Raw genomic sequence first — 14,684 nt, forward strand, 5'->3', positions numbered from 1 at the left:
GTGGCGCTGGTGAGCTACTGGCAGTTCCATATATATTTTAAAACTTTTTTTTTCAAAAAACCAATTTTCACAGCATATATATATTGATGCCCAAGTATGCATCAGAACCCCTTATGAGCGGGGTAACTATTTGATTAGCAGCACCCTTCGCAAACTTAAAGCTTGGTGAGCACGGAAATAAAGCTGGGGGGGGGGTCTCACATCATAATATTTTGAAATCTGTGAAAAGCTTTGGGGAAATCCAGGATGATAATCAATCAATGTGGTCTCCTGCATTATGTGTATGAAAAGGTGTGTATGTATGTGTATATATCTCCAAGGGTCACATTTTATACCAACCCAAATTAATATGAAATTAGTGTTGTTTGGCTGAAAGGAAAAGAAGGTAAGGGCGAAGGCAGGGGTAATATTTAGAAATCACAGCAAATTCTTCTTCATCTACGACATGAACTTCCCCCCAGCTTTCTAATTTGGTGGGCGGGCGCAGCGCGCAACACGGCTTCCACGCGGCTTTACCGTGCAGCGACCCCCTGCCGGCCTGGCGCCCTGCCGGCCCGCGCCACCGAGACTACCCTTAGAGCCAGGCCTGGTCAGCTCCTCCCCACATTTTCGGCAGTCTTCAAGCCTTAAAAACAGAACACAACACTATATGTGCAGATTTTTCCGGTCCTTCTGTGCCTTATTAAATAAAGAACACAGAAACATTTTCCAAAAAATGCAACATTGCTCTGGGGATTTGGGTATCACAAGTGCGTGCCAACCATCAATATCCAAAGATGAGTATTGAAACCTGAAAAACTGGTTTTAGGAAGAAAAAAAGAAAGAAAAGGAATCTGGAGCCTGAAAGGGAAAAAGGACTAATTTGCATGAAATCCAACAAGAATGCTACTGAGTGAGCTCCACACTCCTTTCATAAGTATATCTGTCTACAATTGAAAGGTTTTGAGAAACAATTTGGGGAGCGGGTGGGATAGGCGAACTAATATCAGTGTTCTGGAAGAAGCAAAGATCACCAGTGTTGAAGCAATGATTCTTCAACATCAACTTTGCTGGACTGGTCATGTTGTGCGGATGCCTGATGATCGTCTTCCAAAGTAACTACTCAATTCTGAACTTAAAAATGGAAAGCGTAATGCTGGTGGTCAACAAAAGAGGTTTAAAGACTGTCTCAAAGCAAATCTTTAAAAATGTAGTATAAACACCGACAACTGGGAAACACTGGCCTGCGAGTGCTCCAGTTGGAGAACAGCCTTTGCCAAAGGTGTCATGGACTTTGAAGACACTCAAACTTAGGACACAAGGGAGAAACGTGCTAAGAGGAAGGCACGCTTGGCAAATCCACACCATGATCAACTCCCACCCAGTAACCTATGTCCCCACTGTGGAAGGACGTGTAGATCCAGAATTGGCCTCCACAGTCACTTATGGACTCATTGTTAAAACTGTGTTTATGGAAGACAATCTTGAGTGATCGCCGAAGAAGAAGAAGAAGAAGAAGAAGAAGAAGAAGAAGAAGAAGAAGAAGAAGAAGAAGAAGAAGAAGAGGACTCCTTTCAATATTATATCTGTCTACCATTGAAAGGTTTTGAGAAACAATTTGGGGAGCGGGTGGGAAATTTGCAACAAGTACAGCAAAGCATAAAGACAAAACTCGAGGCTTTTTGTTATCTTTATTTATTTTTTATTAATTAAATTTGTATACTGCCCTATACCCAGAGGTCTCAGGATGGTTCACAAACTGAAATCGCAATATAAAACCACAATATGCATATTCAAAATAACAACTCAATAACCCCCCCCCCAAAACCCCCACATTGGATCACAATCAGTCAAAGGCATAGTTAAAGGGGGACATTTTTGCCTTTTATTTGCTGTTAAAGGTAGGATTTCTGCTCCTTTTTCACTTTGACTTCCTGGGGCCAACCAGTGCCCAGCTTTGATTAAAAAAAAAAATACCAAAATTGGATACTCACCTTTGAAAGCCTCTTTCTGCTGACGATCACAGCTGAACATTGCAAGAACAATAAGGATTTTTAGGGGCATTATGACTGGGTTAGTAAAACACAGCTGCCCCTGAAAGTCCCTCATTTTTCTTGCTGCCTCTCATCCATCCGTCCGTCCTGTCCCTAGGAGCTAGGAGTGCTGAAAGATTTTGCTTTCTTTTGGCATGCCAATGACGAGACCGCGAGCTTGGTATTTACCCAGCCATTTTGCACATTGCCAGCCTGCATCAGAATTTAGCAATGAGCTGCAACATGGGAAACAAGGCAAAGTTCAAGATCTTTTTTATTTTATTTTAAGAATTATTGCACTTTCCCAACTGAGCCAGTTAATTTCAAGGCAGATATCTCTGTTTGTCCCTTGGAGTAAGCAAACAAACAGGTAGACTACTAGAATCATAGAATTATAGAGTTGGAAGGGACCATGCAAGTTATCTAGTCCAACCCTCTGTAATGCAGGAATCTTTTGCCCAAGATGGGACCCTGAGATTAAGTGTCTCATGCTCTACTGACTGAGCTATCCTACGAAACACTACACTCTTTTCTCCTGCCCATGTAATCTCTTGGTTGCCATTGCTGTGAGCCTCCCAGAGGCCCAAACCATATGCAAGTCTACACATTCGAAACATTGCTGAAAGTGCGCACATTGCACGTAACTTCCAGCAGTCCTAGGGATGTAAGAAGGTATTGGTTTGTGTTCCAACCTTTGTTTCCTTTCCGCTGCAGTTTCACTTCCGACAAGAGCTATACTATTTGTCTCACTGTGGCATCATTTTACATAATTATCTACTGAATTGGTTACATTGCTGATATATTATTCCGCACCATTCGTTTCAGCGCAAAAACAAAGCAAATGCAAACAGAGAAAATGCACGACGTTGTTTGCAGACAGGAAAACAAAGGAACAGCGATGTGTTGAACAGCCCAAGGAGGACAAACGGCCGATACTGTAGTTTAATTCTTTACTGACAAAGCGTGAACTTACAGGAGCCTCTGAATGTAAATATGCACACACATGTTTCTGGTGATTAGGTAGCTGGCACCCTTCCCCAGACTTGCGCCCTGAGCTGAACTGTTGGAGCCACAGTGTGGCCACTGCCACACGCAAACTTCGTCTGATGGTAAGAAACCTGCAACTTCTCCTACAGGTAAGTAGTCACTGTGCTTGTCTCTTCGAGCCCCTCCTGACAGTCAGGGCCGTCTTAAGCGCCCCTGGCGCCATGGTGCGCCGGATCTCTCTGGCGCCCTCCCGCCCCGTTTCCCAGCGCGGTGGGCGGGTGGGTGCAGCGTGCAGCACCGCTGCCACAGGCGCAGCTGCGCGGCGGACCGGCGGGCCAGCGCAGCTCGCGGAGCCCTCCTGGCGGGCCGGCGCCGTGGTGCCCTGCGCCACCAAGCCTGGCCGTAGGGCCGGCCCTGCTGACAGTGGGGGAAGGGACGGGTGGGATGCTGCTGCTGCCTCTTCCCAACCCTGGGTCTCCAGCCGTTTTTGGACTACAACTCCCATCATCCCTAGCTAGCAGGACCGGTGGTCAGGGATGCAGCTGCATAGCTAGCCGCTAAACCTGAAGGCACCCCGCCGAGGGGCGGGGTGTCAGTCACGCACATGCGTCGCGCGTCACAATGCATGCGCACACAGGAGGCATACGACGCAGCGACATGGCAAACCCCGCGAGCAAACCACAGAGTGAGGCAGTCTCGCTTGCATCGGGGTTTCTCCTTGATGGCAGCGGCCGCTTTGCACGGCGGCGGCGGCGGTGGTCAGCCCCGCCCAGCCTGCTGCCCCTGCGGTGGCACACCCCCCACCCACCCCCATTACCACGCCACTGCAGGCATGCTGGGAGTTCTTTGTAGCAATTTTGGCTCAGCCCTCAAATCTGGGTTCTTTGTCATATGTTTATCTCATTTTTGATATAAGATATATGATTTCCCAACTCCAGTCTGCCCTAAAACTAGACATTTTAAAGCAGGGCTTGCCCAAAGGCTTGAAGAAGGGGTGTTATTTTGTTGCTTTTATTTGTATGTTGATTATTGATTTTGTGTTTTATATTGTGATTTTATCTCGCAAACCTCCCAGGGACCCAGGTGGCGCTAGGGACCCAGGTGGCACTGTGGTTAAACCACTGAGCCTAGGGCTTGCTGATCAGAAGGTCGGCGGTTCGAATCCCTGTGACGGGGTGAGCTCCCGTTGCTTGGTCCCAGCTCCTGCCAACCTAGCAGTTCGAAAGCACGTCAAAATGCAAGTAGATAAATAGGAACCGCTACAGCGGGAAGGTAAACGGCGTTTCCATGTGCTGCTCTGGTTTGCCAGAAGCGGCTTTGTCATGCTGGCCACATGACCTGGAAGCTATACGCCGGCTCCCTCAGCCAATAATGCGAGATGAGCGCGCAACCCCAGAGTCGGTCACGACTGGACCTAATGGTCAGGGGTCCCTTTACCTTTTATTGTGATTTTATCTCGCAAACCTCCCAGAGACCTGCGGGTATAGGGTGGTACACAAACAACAACAACAACAACAACAACAACAACAACAACAACAACAACAACAACAACAACAACGGGAATTTCTGTCAAAGCACCCACCACCGTCTATCGTCTTCTATAAGCAAAGATTGCTTTAAATTGCAGCCTCCAGGAAGACTGTTGCCCTAGCTATAACATAGTGGACCTTTTAGTGGAGATCTCTTTCTTGGTGAAAGGAGCACTCAGCTTGCCAATTTATGACTGAGTTACGAAAGACTGAGCTGATCAGCTGTGTAAAACTGTAGTTAAATTTAAAGATTTTGTTTGTTTGTTTGTTTCTTGCTCAAGAGCGTACTAATCAGTCAAGGGTATTTGCTAATCACTGCTCTCTGAGCAGATTGATTTTTTTCCTCCCCCTTCCTGCAAGCACGCATATTGAAATTACATATGTACTATATAAGCTAGTGTCAAGAGGCATGGGGAAAGCCTACATTGCCCATCGCTGCAATGCCACCATCTGAATCAATTAATCAAGCTCACCTGTGCTTTATCAAGTTTAATTTGCTTCATTAAACACCACACACTTTTAACAGCATGCGTAGCAGCAGGACGTGGCTAGACTCAAATGCTCAAGTAAATGGGATGCCACAGCTGCAATTGCATCTTCTGGCTTCCATTGTTCTTTTCCTGGCCACATTATTTTAAAACACCCACCACATCTCCTGCTGCCATGATTATCACCACTATTCCTCACTTATATTGTTTCTGGCAAAAGAGAAAACAGTCCTTTAAAAGTGCCACGACAGGGCAGTATAATGCTTGTAAAAAAATAAATGATTGTAGTAGCAATATTTAATCATCAAAGTAATCATGGAATTGTTTAGATGTATTTTACTGCCGTGCAGACCCACTAGAAAGATACAAATAAGAGTTATATAGTTGTATAAATCAGTATTAATTTGTGGTGGTGTGAATTTTCTATGAAGTTATTTTTATGAACTTCAGTCTGAGCCATGCACTGTGGAATATTATCTTTTTATTTTATTTTAAGGCCATATGAAGAGAAGCAATACAAAATGCTGTCATCTACCAGAATAACCGGATTCATAAAGAATGAAACTTTGGTTCAGATCAGACATAACAAATTGTCAGCCTGGGTAGCTCAGTTGGTTAGACTGTGATGCTGATAAGGCCAAGGTTGCAGGTTCAATCTCCATTTGGGGCAGCTGCATATTCCTGCATTGCAGGGGGTTGGACTAGATGATACTCAGGGACCCTTCCAATTCTACGATTCTATGAATCCCAGTCCAACAAACTACGGTTTAGTGGACCAGGAATGAACCATGTGATTTGTGTAGGCTTCCTACTCTTCCCTCCCTCCCCTGCCTACGTTCTCTTCTGCACCTTAACACAGTACAGTGGTATCTCCGGTTATGAACTTAATCCATTCTGGAAGTCTGTTTGTAACCCAAAACTGCTCGTTAACATGAGGCACACTTTTGCTAATGGCGCCTCCCGCTGCTGTCGCGCTGCCAGCGCACGACTTCCGCTCACATCCTGGGGCAAAGTTCGCAACAAGGGGCATCTACTTCGGGGTCAGGGGAGCTCATAACCCGCAGCGTTCGCAAGGAGGACGGTATGTAACACAAGGTTCCACTGTACTTCTAAGGTTTGTTAAACCACTTTCTCCTGTGACAACCAGGAAACTGTTAGATTTAACTAATACTTACAAACCCAGCAATCAAATTATTGTTTGCTATCCTGGATTAGGTAAAGGGACCCCTGACCATTAGGTCCAGTCGTGACTGACTCTGGGGTTGCGGCGCTCATCTCGCGTTATTGGCCGAGGGAACCAGGGTCATGTGGCCGAGGTCATGTGGCCAGCATGACAAAGCCGCTTCTGGCGAATCAGAGCAGCACACAGAAACGCCGTTTACCTTCCCGCTATAGCGGCACCTATTTATCTACTTGTGCTTTGACGTGCTTTCAAACAGGAGCTCACCCCGCCACGGGGATTCGAACCGCCGACCTTCTGATCGGCAAGCCCTAGGCTCTGTGGTTTAACCCAAAGCGCCACCCGCGTCCCTCCTGGATTAGGGATTTGTTAAACTCAGTGAAATATACTCGGAGTCGAGAGTGAATTTCATGCTCTTTATTCAGCTCATAGTCATCAAGGAGGAGAAGAGAAGACGAATGGCTCTTTTCCCAAAACCATCTGCTTATATACATTATTTACACAATGGGCCTTGCGTGATTGGCTACTTCAGGGCTACACCTGTGGGCCAATTATATTGTGGATTGACTTCTGCCTGCAGCCTGATTGGCTGCTCCTACAGGCCAATCAGGTAGCAGATTCAATTCTGCCAGCCGCCTGATTGGCTGCTCCAGCAGGCCAATCAGGTTGCGGATTCACTTCCACCTGGAGTTGGATTGGGTAGCTCCCGCTGATTCTGAATCCTATTGTTCTAGGATTCAGCTCAGTACATAACACCCCTCCCCTCTAAGTTCCAGTCCTGCCCGGGAAGTTGCATTCGTAGTCCCCAAGGTCTGCTGGCCGCCTCCGTGTGCGTTGTGGCCTGGGGTGTTCCTTGGTCAGGGGTTCTGGTTCTGGCTCGTGTTCCGAGGCTGCCGGCTGTGCCGGGGCTGTCTGGTCTGGCGCCACTGAACCACTAGGTTGTAGCTCTGGTTCCGGTGTCCTTCCAGCCTCGGGGCGCCCCTCTGTGCCTACTGCTTCTGCTTCCCCTGCCCACCCCTCTCGCTCTACAGGCCTCACTGCCCTGCTGTCCCCTTGGGACCCCTCTGTCCCGCTCTCCTCCCGGGTTCCTCCTGGGAATCGTCGCCGTAGCTGGTCGCAGTGGCGGCGCCAACATTGCCCCCCTTCCGTTAGTACCTCGTACGACACGGGACCGGTCACCTTGGTGACTGTGGCGGGTACCCATGCTGGGCCTGCCCCAAAATTCTTTGCATACACTGGGTCCTGGGCCACAAATGTCCGGGGGTTCCTGCATTTCCCCACCACTACCTCATCCTGAGCTCTGTCGGGGTGAAGTCGGTCCAGTCTAGTTGCAAGGCGCCGGCCCATTAGTAATTCAGCTGGGCTCCGGCCCGTCGTTGTGCTTGGGGTGCTGTGCTGTGCTAGAAGAAATGCGGCAAGGCGGTATTCCCAGTCCCCTTGTGTCATGCGGCGGAGGCTGTCCTTGGTGGTCCGCACCATGCGCTCCGCTTGGCCATTGGTGGCAGGGTGGAATGGTGCTGAGCGGATGTGGCGGATGGCGTTCTGCGCTGTGAAGGTCTGGAACTCCTCTGACGTGAATGCGGTTCCATTGTCCGAGACGAGGGTGTCAGGGAGCCCGTGGGTCGCAAACAGCTTACGTAGTACCCGGATGGCTGCCGCCGTAGAAGTGGATGGTACCAGTGCGACCTCCAGCCATTTGGTGTAGGAATCCACCACTATGAAGAATGTTTTTCCCTGGAAGGGGCCAGCGAAGTCCACGTGCAAGCGTGACCATGGATGTCGGGCGGACTCCCAGGGCTGGACTGGGGCCCTTGGGGGATCCGGGCGGGATTCTTGGCAGGTCTGGCAGTGTTGGACCCAGGCCTCTATCTCTCTGTCAATCCCCGGCCACCACACATAACTCCTGGCAAGGGCCTTCATCCTCACTACCCCTGGGTGTGTCTCATGTAGGGCTGTGAGGACCCTTTTGCGGAGGGGCTGGGGAACAACAACCCTGCTTCCCCATAACAGGCACCCCTTGTGGGCCGACAGTTCATGTTTGCGGTTTCTGTAGCCAGCGAATTCTGGCCCGGGGCTGCTGCTGGGCCATCCTCGCCACACCCAGTCCAGGACCCGGGAGATGACCCTATCTTTTGTGGAATGGTGCGCAACTTCTTGTGCCTGAATGGGTCGGTCGGGAAGCAGCTCCAGGGTCATAACCTCTTGCGCAGGCGCTGGGTCGGGGCCTGTTTCTGGTAGTGGTAGCCTGCTGAGGGCGTCTGCGTGGCCCATCGCCTTCCCAGGGCGGTGGATTAGTGCATACTGGTAGCCGGCAAGGAAAATTGACCACCTGAGGACACGTGGAGACAACACTTGGGGGGTCTGCTTCTCAGGGGCAAACAGGCCAAGCAACGGCTTGTGGTCAGTCACTATGGTAAAGGGCCGCCCGTACAAGAAATCATGGAATTTTTTTACGCCCTTCACGATTGCCAGACCCTCCTTGTCAATCTGTGAGTAGTTTCGTTCAGCTGCAGCAAGCGTCTGGGAGAAGTATGCCACCGGCACCTCTCTTCCATCCGGGAGTTGGTGTCCCAGGACAGCGCCGATGCCATAGGGAGAGGCGTCGCATGCCAGCACCGCTGGCAGCCTCTCGTCGAAGTGTGCTAAGACCGAGTTCGAGACGAGCAAGTCCTTGACTGCCTGGAATGCGGCCCTTTGTCGCTGGCCCCACACCCAAGGGGCCCTTTTATCTAGGAGTCTGTGTAGGGGCTCCGCTACCGCTGCCTTATGGGGAAGGAAGGCATGGTAAAAGTTCAATAGTCCCAAGAATGACTGAAGTTCGGGCTTGCTCTTGGGCGCTGGGGCCTCACAAATGGCCCGTACCTTGTCACCGGTTGGATGGACCCCTTCTGCATCCACCTTAAATCCCAGAAAGTCCACCTGCGGCACTCCCAGTAAACACTTTTCCCGCTTCACCTTGAGGCCCGCCGTCTGGAAACGGTGCAGGACGGAGCGGAGGCGGTCCTCAAATTCCTCTGGTGTGGGCCCGGCGATCAGTACATCATCGAAGAAGGGGGTGACGCCAGGAATCCCTTTAAGGAGAGAGTCCATTAGATTCTGGAATATGCCTGGTGCCACGCTAACGCCAAATTGCAGCCGCTTTACTCTGAATGCCCCTCTGTGCGTCACAATCGTCTGAGCCTCTGCTGTGGCTTCGTCCACAGGCAACTGTTGATACGCTTGGGCCAAGTCCAGTTTGCCAAAGATTTTTGACCCAGCCAGGGTGGCGAGGACATGGCTGACCACTGGCACTGGGTATGCATGGGCCGTGAGAGCCTTGTTTATGGTGCATTTGTAGTCTGCACAGATGCGGACCGAACCGTTAGGCTTGACGGGTGTGACAATTGGAGTTTCCCAGGGGGCGTTGGGCACCGGCTCCAGCACTCCTTGCTCCACGAGCCGGTCCAATTCCTCGTCTATGCGGGGTTTCAGGGCGAACGGGACCCGGCGGGCCTTGTGCCTGATGGGTCGTACAGCGGGGTCTAGCTGTAGGGCAATGGGGGGTCCTGTATATCGTCCCAATGCCCCATCGAAAACCCCTGGAAACTCTTTGCATATGGCGTCCACGTCCACTTGTAAGCTAGTGCGGTTCACCCCGGTAACGGCTAGCCCCAGAGGTCCAAACCATGCCAGTCCCAGTAAGCTAACGTAGGGGCCCTTAACTACCAGCAAGTCCAATTGTTGCTTTCGCCCTCGATATTGCACCCTGAAGGTCCCCACCCCCATAGTAGGGACCTTACGCTTCTGGAAGTCCCGGAGGGTGAATGGGGCCGGCCTTAGTTTGGGACCCCCATTAGGGCACAGTTCCCTTAATGTTCGGGCCGAGATTATGGATAGAGTTGAACCCGTGTCCAGCTCCATGCGGCATGGGGCTCCCTCTATCTGTACCTCTATATAAATTTTCTCTGTGCTGGGATGGGGCAACTGGAATACCTGGTAGTCCGTGATCTCCGTCGAGTTGCCTTGGTGCATGGTGCCGTGTGAGCTGGGGCTCCTGGGTTGGTCATCTGATGCTTGTCGACGTGTGAGTCGAGCCCGACACACCCGGGCGATGTGTCCTAATTTTCTGCACTGCCTGCACTCTGCGTTGCGGAAACGACAGGTCCTCCTCTCGTGGTTCTCCCCGCAGCTTGCACAGTTCCCTCCTTCTCGTCGAGGCTGCTGTGGTGTGTGTGCTGCTTGAGTGCGCCGCTGTACTCTGTGTACTTCCTCCCTGTCAGATTCGGATTCGTCGGTGAGGTCTTCGTGGTAGACCCTCGGTTGGGATGGCGGGGCCGGTCGTGCCTCTTGCGTTGACCTCTCGGCGGCTTCGGTTGCCAGGGCTTCCTCCAGAGCAATCTGGAACGTGAGGTCTTTTTTGGCGTAGAGGCGTCGTTGCAACATCTCGTCCCTCAGGCCACCGACGAGGCGGTCACGAAGCATGTTCTCCAATTCTGAGAAGTTGCATAACCGGGCGGCTTGGCGGAGGGAGGTCACAAACCCAGTTATGGTTTCCCCCGGGGCTTGCCGCTTTGCGTAGAAGGCATTTCGGCAAGCTACCACCGAGGGCTGTGGTGAGAAGTGCTCCTTCAGCCGTTCCATTATTGTTTTGTAAGAGACGGTAGCGACATCTCTAGGTGCAAGGAGAGCCCGGGCGATTTCAAACGTCTCCTCTCCACAGACGCTGAAGAATGTCGCCCTCTTCATGGCATCGTTGGTGACTTCTTTCGCTTGCAGGAGGAAGTTGAAACGGGCGGCGTACCCTTCCCAGTCTCCTGATGCTGGTTTGAATGGCAAGAAGCTGCTGTCGGTTGCCATTCTGGGTTCCTTGGGTCCTGGAGCTGAAGCCTGGATGCACGGTGCGATGCAGCGGTGCAGCAGGTGGCGGTGCTGCGGTGCAGTGCGTGGTGGCGGTCAGCTCAGCAGGATCCCACCCTCGTCGCCAGTGAAATATACTCGGAGTCGAGAGTGAATTTCATGCTCTTTATTCAGCTCATAGTCATCAAGGAGGAGAAGAGAAGACGAATGGCTCTTTTCCCAAAACCATCTGCTTATATACATTATTTACACAATGGGCCTTGCGTGATTGGCTACTTCAGGGCTACACCTGTGGGCCAATTATATTGTGGATTGACTTCTGCCTGCAGCCTGATTGGCTGCTCCTACAGGCCAATCAGGTAGCAGATTCACTTCTGCCAGCCGCCTGATTGGCTGCTCCAGCAGGCCAATCAGGTTGCGGATTCACTTCCACCTGGAGTTGGATTGGGTAGCTCCCGCTGATTCTGAATCCTATTGTTCTAGGATTCAGCTCAGTACATAACACTCAGGCATAGGCAAACTCGGCCCTCCAGATGTTTTGGGATGGTGCGAGTTGTAGTCCCAAAACATCTGGAGGGCCGAGTTTGCCTATGCCTGGTTAAACTTAACACCGTTCCCTGGTTTAGATTTGCAGGAGCAGGTAGAATGTTCTGAACACATGAGGAATGCACTAAAATAGGTGGTGACCCCAAAACGGAGGGCAAGCAAGTCTCCCTAGCTTGCAAAAACAGTAACTGCAGACAGAGCTGCTATCAAACAATTTTGTAGCATTCTGAATGCACAAAGCGTATTAAGCCATAACTGCTTCCTGGATCAATCATTCTGAAACCATCCAATCCACATTGTTTCCAACTGTGCCTTGCCAGATGTTTCTGGGAAGCTTAGAAGCAGAAAATCATGTGATTTTCAGCCACTGTTCCACTTCTTCTGAACACAGAGGTCCTATTTCACTACCAAGCCACTGTTAGACCTACCCTCTGTAGATGTATCCAATCCTTTTTTAGAAGCCAACCCAATCTGCAGCGTTACCACATTTTCGAAACAAACATGCGTTATGGCTTGGATCCAAAGAATTCTAGGCACATGATGGGACGTTCTTGCCTCCCCTCCCCACTGAAGCTCCTCGCAACTACCAAAATGTAGCTGCTGAGGGTTGAGAAGTCCTTTGGAGCAGGATTCAAAGTGGCATAAAAGGCTGTGCTTGGAACGCAAAATTGGGAATCCTTCTGTACCCGTAAGCAGAAGCTGGCACCAAGGTATGAGGGTCTTTGGGTCCTGGACCTGGTCTCTCTGTTGTTTCCAGGGACAGGAAACCAGATAATGTTGAACCCCAACTCTGGTCAGCGCCCAACCAGCATGACTCACAGTTAGGATAAATGGGAGTTGTACCAACATCTAGAAGGCCAAAGTTCCTCCCATCCCATTGTATACAGTATGCAAAAGGGCTTCCTTCTGTCTGATCTGAACCTACTGATCATTGGCCCAATTGTCTCATGCAAGTAAATTGGTGCTATAGCAGAAGGATATTTGTCTCCATCTAGTCCAGGCATCCCCAAACTGTGGCCCTCCAGATGTTTTGGCCAACAACTCCCATGATCCCTAGCTAACAGGACCAGTGGTCAGGGATGATGGGAATTGTAGTCCAAAACATCTGGAGGGCCGAAGTTTGGGGGTGTCTGATCAAGTCTATGCACATCTTTCATAATATTATGCATTTCTAGTACAGCCAAGGATGTAAAATCCAAGCACCCAACAGCCATGAAAAAAATCTGGGTTTGGTCGTTAGCAGCTAGGTTAACTGCAGCAGGAAGCAAGATTTCTTCTCCTGTCTGATTCCTAACATTTGCAAAATGAAAATGAAAATTGCACATTCTGATTATATCCCATGTCTATTTGCATACTAAAGATTCCCAAGCTCTTTTGCCTTTTCCTAGAGGGAAGCCAGTCCAGCTCATTGATAATGACACAGTGCCTTGGAAATCTATTTTAATGATGGGGTGTCAATGCATATGATAAATAAATAATAGCCCAAAAAAATCAACCTGTCCTTTTCTGTAATATACAACTTTAAGATACCTGTTTTCAAATGGGGTGATCACTACTGAACAGAGCATTCTACATTTGGGGTGTACCATATATGTAAAGAACTGGATTATACTGGCTGCTGCTGTCTTATTTTTGGTTCCTCTCCTAGTAAGAATTTTTAGCACTCATTTGGCCTGTTTCAGTTATTGCAGGGAACTGAGTCGATGTTTTCAGTTAATTCTAGTTTGATGTCATCTTTCCTTGGTAGTCACAAACAACGTAGATCCCATTAGCACATGAATGTGCATCAGTCTGCATGTATCCCTGGTGCTAGATTTTGCCACAATGTTTGCCACAATATCAGTCCCACTGTCTGAATTCTTAAATCCAGAGTAGAGAATCCTAAACGGACCAATGGTGCGAATCAGTTTATGGCAGCTTCACATGCTCAGATTTCCCCTCCACTATCTTCCATACCTCTGGCATCCTTGGATGTCTAATCCACAGCCAACTTCCCAGGCAAAAGCCAGGAATCATGCTTTGCCTACATGAACTGCATTTCACATGCTGAGGTTCTACCCCAGGGCTTCCCAAACTTGGGTCTCCAGTTGTTTTTGGACCACAACTCCCACCATCCCTTGCTAGCAGGACCAGTGGTCAGGGATGATGGGAATTGCAGTCCAAAAGCAGCTGGAGACCCAAGTTTGGGAAACTCTGAACTTAGACATCCTGGTGTGTTTGGCAGGGTGGGCATGCCTGATTGGACCCTGAATCTCATAGATATCATTCTGGTGCATTAACCCTCCAAACAACCCTGCAAAACGAGTCTTTCATATATAATTGTGCCTACAAGGAACTCAAATAAGGGGTCACCCTAGGCCATCCAGCTGAGGCCAGGCCTCTCTGACCCAAGCGCAGCTCATTACCTGCTCGATCACATTGACTTCTTTTGAGACTTTGTAATTGACTCCAGCAAGGTCTCCAGAAATAGGAGCAATCCCAGGCGGTGTATTGGACGGCTGCATCTCGCTTGATTTTTTTTACACATTGGCACAGAACAGATATCTGACTACACTATATTGTTCTCCACAAAATACACAGGAGGAGGAACTACAGAATCAGTGAGAGTTACCTGACTGGAAGACCAGGGTTGCCATATGTCCGGGAAATCCTGAACATGTCCTCTTTTGAGGGGTCTTCTACATGCCCATCCAGAGGGATTTTTACAATTTTAAGCAAATGTCCAGGTTTGGGGAGAGAGATCAACCCCCAAAAAGCTCAACAACTCTTTTTTTCTGGATATTTACCTCTGGAAATATGGCAACCCTAGTAAGACAGAATACAGAGGTACAGTCATACCTCGGGTTACGAATGCTGCAGGTTGCACGTTTTCGGGTTGCGGACCGCGCTGAACCCGGAAGTACCGGAATGGGTAACTTCTGGGTTTTGGCGCTCGCGCATGCGCAGAAACTCAAAGATGACATCATAAGCATGCGCAGAAGTGCCAAATCGCTTCAGGCTGAGAACGCTGCAGGTTGCGAACATGCCTCCCACATGGATCACGTTCACAACACGAGGTATGACTGTACCTTGGTTCTCAAACAATTTAGTTGTAGGACAAATCGGC

General features: G+C 49.8%; 1 long non-coding RNA gene across 1 annotated transcript in view; it reads right to left on the reverse strand.

Moving 5' to 3' along the window:
- Positions 1-14,684, reverse strand: part of LOC132591761 (uncharacterized) — a 63,912-nt gene that overhangs the window by 14,190 nt on the left and 35,038 nt on the right. The window lies entirely within an intron of this gene.

The sequence above is a fragment of the Zootoca vivipara genome, chromosome 2, assembly GCF_963506605.1.
Source record: "Zootoca vivipara chromosome 2, rZooViv1.1, whole genome shotgun sequence".
Classification (NCBI taxonomy): domain Eukaryota; kingdom Metazoa; phylum Chordata; class Lepidosauria; order Squamata; family Lacertidae; genus Zootoca; species Zootoca vivipara.